Here is a 7,044-nt window from a genome sequence, read left to right as displayed (position 1 = left end):
AATTAATATATGAAAGAAATTAATATGAATTAATATGAATGAATTAATTCATTCATATTAATTAATATGAAAGAAATTAAAACAACAGTTGTTTCTGGGGGGGACAGGGGTTGACTTCCTAGGAAGGATGAAAAAGAAACCTAGAGGGAAGAAAACATCTCTATTTCATAAATGACTTTTATTAAACAGATATGAACATTTGTCAAAACTCAAATTGTACACTTAAAGCCAGTACATTTCACTGTATGTAATGATGTCTCAATAAAAATGAATATCTTGATTCTTACAATCTATGAATATGGTATAATCTGCTTTTTAGGTCATCTTTAATGAATTCAGTGTACAGATTTTGCTATCTTTTATCAGATTTACCTCTATTCCATGTTTTTTATGCTATAGTTAATCTGCATCATTTAAACTTTTTAAGATTTAGTTTTTTATTTTTATTTATTTTTTGGCTGCGCTGGGTCTTCGCGGCTTTGTGGGCTTTCTCCAGTTGCAGAGATGAGGTGCTCCTTCTCACTGTGGTGTGAGGGCTTCACACTGCAGTAGCTTCTCTTGTCGGAGGGCACAGACAGGCTCCAGAGCTCAGGCTCAGTAGTTGTGGCACATACGTTTAGCTGCCCCGAGGCGTGTAGAATCTTCCTGAACCAGGGATTGAATCTCTGTCTCCTGAATTGGCAGACAGATTCTTAACTACTGGACCAGTGAAGCCCTATTTTAATTCTTGCTTATAAATAGAAATACAATTTATTTTTACCCATTGATCTTATATCTTGAAATCCTGAACTCACTTATCAATTCTAGTAGTTTTTTGAAGACTCCATCAAATTTTCTATATAAATGATCATGTCATATGTGAATAAAGACATTTTTACACTTCCCCCCGCCCCAATCCAGATGCCTTTTATTTCTTCTTCTTATTACAGACTAGACTCTTCAATATGATGTTGAATAGGTAATAAGAGTGGACAACCCTGCCTCATTTCCCAGTCTTAGAGTGAAAGCATTTAGTATTTCACTATGAAGTATGCTGTTAGTTATAGGGCTTTTGTAGATGTTCTTTTTCAGGTAGAGGATGCTCCATTTTATTCCCAGTTTGCTGAGAGATTTTTATCAAAATTGAACATAGGATTTGTATCAAATTAATCTTAGAGACATGCAAATAGAATCTTAATGAGATTCCACTATATACCTACTAGAATAGATAAAATTAAAAAGACTGATCATACCAAGCATTGGTGAGGATATGAAGCAACTGGAATTCTCATTCAGTACTGGGGGGCATGTTGTACCACCACTTTGGAAAACAATGTGATGGCTTCCTAAAAAGTTAAGAATGTATCTATCCAAGAGAAATGAAAATACATATCCACACACAAAAATGTTACCTGAGTGTTCATAGCTCCTTTACTTGTTATATCCAAACACTGGAAAGAACCCAAATGTTCAACAGGTGAATGAACAGACGACGGTGGTATATTCATACCACACAACAGCATAAAAAGAAGCAAACTACCCACATGAACCTGCAGTGATGTAGACGGATCTCAAAACTTACGCTGAGTGAAAGAAATCAGACCAAGAAAGACTATCAGTGTATAGCTCATTTATACAAAGTTACTGAAAATGACAACTAATCTATAGAGACAGAGAGCAAAGCAGTAGTTGCCTGGGAACAAGGGTTGGGAGAGGAAGGGTAGACTTGGTGAAGTTTTTGAGGATGATGGATACGTCCATTTTTTTTTTAATATTTATTTATTTGGCTGCACCAGTCTTCAGTTGCACACAGGATCCCAGATCTTCGTTACAGCATCTGGGATCTTTAGCTGCAGCATGAGAACTCTCAGCTGTGGTATATGGGATCTACTTCCCTGACCAGGGATCAAACCCAAGCCCCCTGCGTTGGGAGCTCGGAGTCTTAGCCACTGGACCACCAGGGAAGTCCTGGGTATGATCATCATAGTTGTGATCATGGGCATATACAAATATCAAAACTTGCCAAACTGTGTACTTTAAATATGTGCAATTAATACCAATTATACCTCCATTTAGCAGTTTAAAAGCAGAATAGTAAAATTTTAAGAGAATGTTAGTGATACAAATCATTATTATTAAGAACATATATATAATATTAAAAATAACCTAAGAGCAATATTCTGAGATCATAACCATATACAAAATTAACAGGAGGGTGGGGAGAATGTCTTGAAACAAAAGGAGCTAAAACTCTCATCCTAACATAGGGCATCAAAATTCAGGGTTATTACTGATTTTGATATTTAGAGAAATTTCAGGGTTTCTTTTAAAGTGCAGAGAATCTTCAAGTCCAGTAGAAGTGACTCTAGTTAGCCACTGGGTCCTCCCACATTAAGAGGCATCAGTGCCAACCTGTCGAAGGATGGGGAGTAGACTCACTGGCTTCCCAAGTCACATCCTGTGACTCTTCCAAACACTCCGAGCCAGGAACCAGGTCAGCACCCCTACAAGGGACGTATGAGAACCACCAACCCCACGTTCCCTTCTCTGCTTCATCCCTGCCTTCTTGGTATTTAAACTTAATTAACAACAATCAGTGATCATAGGGCAATCCCACTGCTGGGCAGACATCTGAAGGAAAGAAAACAACTACTTCAGAGATATCCGCACCCCCGAGTTTACTGTAGCATCAATCACACTAGCCAAGACCTGGAAACAGCCTAACTGTCCATCAATGAGTGAATGCATTAAGAAAATGTGCTAGGTTTACACAGAATGGAATATTTTCAACAACAAAAAAAGAGGGAAACCCACCTTTGGCAGCAACATGGATGAACTTTGAGGGCATTATGCTAAGTGAAAGAGTCAGACAAAGAAAGATAAATACTGCATGACCTCACTTACATGTAGGATCTAAAAAAAACTGAACTCAGAAACAAGAGTAAAATGTTGGCTGCCAGGGGCTGGGAGTTAGAGAAATGGAGAGATGTTGGTGAGAGGTTACAAACTTTCAGTTACGAGATGAGCAAGTTCTGGAGATCTAACGTACCACATAGTCACTGTACTTAGCAATACTGTATTATATACTTGGAAGTTGCTACATGTCCTCACCATCACCCAAAACAAATGACTGTTATGTGAGGTGGTGTTGTTCAGTCATGTCTGACTCTTTGTGACCCCGTGAACTACAGCACGCCAGGCTTCCCTGTCCTTCACCATCTCCTGGAGTTTGCTCAAACTCATGTCCACTGAGCCAGTGATGACATCCAACCATCTCATCCCCTGCCCCATTCTCTTCCTGCCTGCAATCTTTCCCAGCAGCGGGATCTTTCCCAGTGAGTCGGCTCTTCACCAATTTTGTGGTAATTATTTCATAATAGAGAATATGTATCAAAATATCATGTGTACACCTTAAACTTATAAATATTATATGTCAATTACAGCTCACTAAAGCTAGGAAGAAAGAAAAACAAATCAGTCATCTCTGAGTCCGGTACAATGCTGAGGCGGAAGTGACCTCACAAGTGATGTGAAAGTTGCTCAGTCATGTCTGACTCTTTGCAACTGTATAGTCCGTGGAATTCTCCATGGAATACTGAAGTGGGTAGCCCTTCCCTTTTCCAGAGAACGTTCCCAACCCAGGGATCGAACCCAGGTCTCCCGTATTACAAGCAGATTCTTTACCAGCTGGGGCACAAGGGAAGCCCAAGAATACTGAAGTGGGTAGCCTATCCCTTCTACAGCAGATCTTCCCTACCCAGGAATCGAACCAGGGTCTCCTGCATTGCAGGCAGATTCTTTACTAAGTTAGCTATCAGGGAAGCCCTCACAAAGAGCAGAGCTAAGGGGAGGCCCAAGGAGCCAGAGTCTCTGTTGGAAAGGACCCCAGCAGCCTCAATACCAGCAGGAAGCAGAGGTTCCAGGCCCAGGGGGAGTGGTAGCGGGCGGGATCAGAGCCTCTGCTGGGAGGTGAAGAAACATCCAATGCATGAAATGACCACCCCCAGGATTCCACCCAGCGTGACTCCCTCAGTCCTGCCTCACCCTGCCTCCAATCACATCCACTGTCTGATGCCCACTGTGGACCCACAGCTCTAGGAGACAGGACTACACGGCCCGACCATCAGGGAGTTTACCTTCCAGTGAGAATCCCAGAGGGAAGACATGTGATGGGGCGGGGCAGGTGCTCAGTGATAAGTTCCAGACCCTTAGTGCTGTGGTTAGAGGTGCCACTTCACCAACAGTCAGCCGGGCAGTGGTCCTCACGGCAGAGTAGGTGAGAGGCTATCTCGGCCTTCTCCCTGGGGCTATCCAGGCTCTCTAGCCTCAGAGCTGGTGGGTGAGCTGGGGGGCCCGGGGACAGGCGGAGAGCTGTCTCTCACAGAGCTCCAAAGCCCTCGCCACGGCCACTTGCTGGCCAGGCCCAGGCCTTGCAGCAGCTGCGTCCTCTCCTCCATTCCCCCTCTGCGGCCTAATGGTGGTGCTGGTCTCCACGGGTCACCAGCCACAGAGGCCTCCCTCAGCACTGGAGTGCATGGACACTGCCATTAAGGTCACAGCTTCAACCAGCTTCAGTGTCTCCATTCACATTTCAAAAATTGATATAGCTGAGATCAGCTGTCTACCCCCTAGGAGGTGGCCAGAGGTCAAGTTTAGGTTGCAAGGTCACTGCTCATCATGACTTCAGGTCTATCTTTATGGGTGGAGCTGTTCTCATAGAACGGCAGCTGCTGTGAGCTGGGAACTAACCCGATGGGCATTTGCTACAACATGTATCCCTACTGATCCCACCCAAATGATTCGCTCCAGTTTAAATGAAAAGCCCAAGGGCTGGCTGTGTGCTGGGCGCCTGGCTCCCTCAGTGATGAGGGCTGGGCAGGCTCTGGGGACCTGCCCCTGAGTGCGCCACCCGCTGAGATCTGCCTCTTCAGCAGGGCCTGGACACTGGTGGAAGGACACAGACTGGGAACTCGACCAACGCTCTGGGGCAGAGTAACCAGCCAGCCCAGGGACTCCTCCTCTTAGCCTGGGCCTCAGAGGGCAAAAGTTGAGCCTTGGGACTTTGCCCTTCTTTGTCAGAACAGAAAATAACATTTGTTTTGGTGGAGGCTTCCAGCAACCTTGTGACTGGACCTTGACCTGACCTTAAGAACAAAGGATCTGATGCCAAGAAGCTTGCAACAACTAACCACGCCACCCTCCTTTCCTATAAAAGAGCTTTGCTGAAAGCTTTCCGGGAGTTGGGGGTCTTTTAAGGCAGAAGCCACCCGACTCCTTGCGTGGCCCTGCAGTGAACCTCTCTCTGCTCCAAACTCTGACATTTCAGTCTTGTCTGGCCTCACTGTGTGTCAGGCACAGACTGGCATTCAGTAACGGACACAGGCAAGGCAGATTAACATAACCTGGAGACCAACCAGCCGGGGGTTAGGGGACACAGAGGAGTCCACGGCTTTCAGGCCTGTGGGGGAGCCAGGGGACTAGTCTCAGGAAGAGGTGATCTAGCAAGGAGATGTGGGCAGGAATGTGTAGAGTTCACTGTGGGTCACAGTGAAGTCGATGGAATTTCCTTGGTTGTCCCCTTATCAGTGTGAACCATCAGAATTTATAGGAGAACAAAGTCAGTGCCAGAGAGGTGGCGGGCCCAGGCTACGCAGTAGGATGGCCAGGATGGCCCTGCGGTTTTGCACCATACCCCAAAGGTACATGGCCTAGGGCCCCGGTCAGGGGTCAGGTGGCCTGTGTCCTGGCCAGAGTGCCAACATTTACTAATCCTCTACCCTGGACAGGTTGTTTACTTCTCTTGAGTCCTTGGCATCTGCTAAATGCAAATAAAAATGTCCTCCTTGACTATTTCACAGAGTGGCTGTGAAGAATCTGGAAGAAATTTAGATATTGTATAAGGCTCTATTGGAGAAGGCAATGGCAACCCACTCCAGTGTTCTTGCCTGGAGAATCCCAGGGACTGGGGAGCCTGGTGGGCTGCCGTCTATGGGGTCGCACAGAGTCCGACACAACTGAAGCGACTTAGCAGCAGCAGCAGCAGCATAAGGCTCTATGGGCTTCCCAGGTGGCACCAGTGGTAAAGAACCTGCCTGCCAATGCAGGAGACATAAGACATGCGGGTCTGATCCCTGGGTGGGAAGATCCCCTAGAGGAGGGCACGGCAACCCACTCTAGTATTCTTGCCTAGAGAATCCCATGGACAGAGAAGCCTGGCAGGTGACAGTCCAAGGGGTTGCAAGGAGTTGGACATGCCTGAAGTGACTTGGTACACACACACACACACACACACATAAGGTTCTATAAATAAGCGGGGTCAAGTCCAAGGACTTCTATGGGAAAGCTGAGGTTACATGACTTGCCCAGGGCCTCTCAATGGTTACCAAGGGCCATCCATTGGCCATCTGGTGCCTCTGGCTTTCTATGACACCCCAGCCCTTCTGGGTACCTGCTGGTGGCACTTTCTGTGGAACACTGAGCCTCTCTTGGGGCCATCCCAGCAGATGAGACCCTTAGACTCCAATCCTGCCTCAGACATACACAGGCCTATTACCCGAGTGGCCCAGATCAAGGTCGGCCTCTGCAGGATATGCTGCAGCCCAGGGGGGAGACAGAGCAGGAACCCAGAGCCACCAGGTCAACCCAGACACTATGGAGCCCCACGCAAGCTGAGCTGTCATCTGGGAAGAGAGATGTCCAGTTCTGATCAGGTGCTCCAAAGAGGTTTATTATATCCACACTGGGGAGCCCCAGACTCCTGCTCAGAACAAGGGGTTGAGAATATCCAGTCAGGGAATCACGGCCACCCCAGGCTGACAGGCCTGGCGCCTGTGGAGATGGTGATACTTCTGCTTCAAACACAGCCAACTCCTTCCCTCTGCCCTTTAAGTCTCCTCGTAAAGAGGCAGGGCTGTCCTTTTCATGACAAAATGAGGTCCCTGGCGGTTTCCTGTCTGACACCTATCAGCCCCCAGAAAGCTTGACCCAGGCCCTCTGTCTGCTCCCCAACCTTGGCCAGCATCAGCAACCGCATGTCCAACACAGTCAGCCCACCCTCAGCCCAGC

Source organism: Bison bison, unplaced genomic scaffold, assembly GCF_000754665.1.
Source record: "Bison bison bison isolate TAMUID 2011002044 unplaced genomic scaffold, Bison_UMD1.0 scf7180017864093, whole genome shotgun sequence".
In the NCBI taxonomy this organism is placed as follows: Eukaryota; Metazoa; Chordata; class Mammalia; order Artiodactyla; family Bovidae; genus Bison; species Bison bison.
The sequence above is the reverse complement of the archived record's forward strand: the minus strand, read 5'-3'. Positions refer to the sequence as shown.